This window comes from Branchiostoma floridae, chromosome 14, assembly GCF_000003815.2.
Source record: "Branchiostoma floridae strain S238N-H82 chromosome 14, Bfl_VNyyK, whole genome shotgun sequence".
NCBI classification, from domain to species: domain Eukaryota; kingdom Metazoa; phylum Chordata; class Leptocardii; order Amphioxiformes; family Branchiostomatidae; genus Branchiostoma; species Branchiostoma floridae.
Window position 1 is genome coordinate 12,570,283 of NC_049992.1, and position 290 is coordinate 12,570,572.

A 290-nucleotide genomic window follows, 5' to 3' on the forward strand; every position below is an offset into this window, starting at 1 on the left:
CTTGGAATGTCACTAAGTAGAGTCAGGCACAGAAGAAAAGTAGCTACATGTTACTAGCATTACCCATCAAATTAGCTAAGAATAAAGACTTGATTCTAAGTTGATATAATCTAGATCAAGGCTTTTATAAAAAGAAAATACAAGAGAAAGTATTAAAATATGACAAGTCTCAAAAACATGAAATACCTGTGCTTGTGTTTTACGATCTCAAGTGTAGCAAACAAAATCAAGGATAGAACATTACCTTACATTAGCTATACATACAATATCTTGATTTCCATTTTGTACAG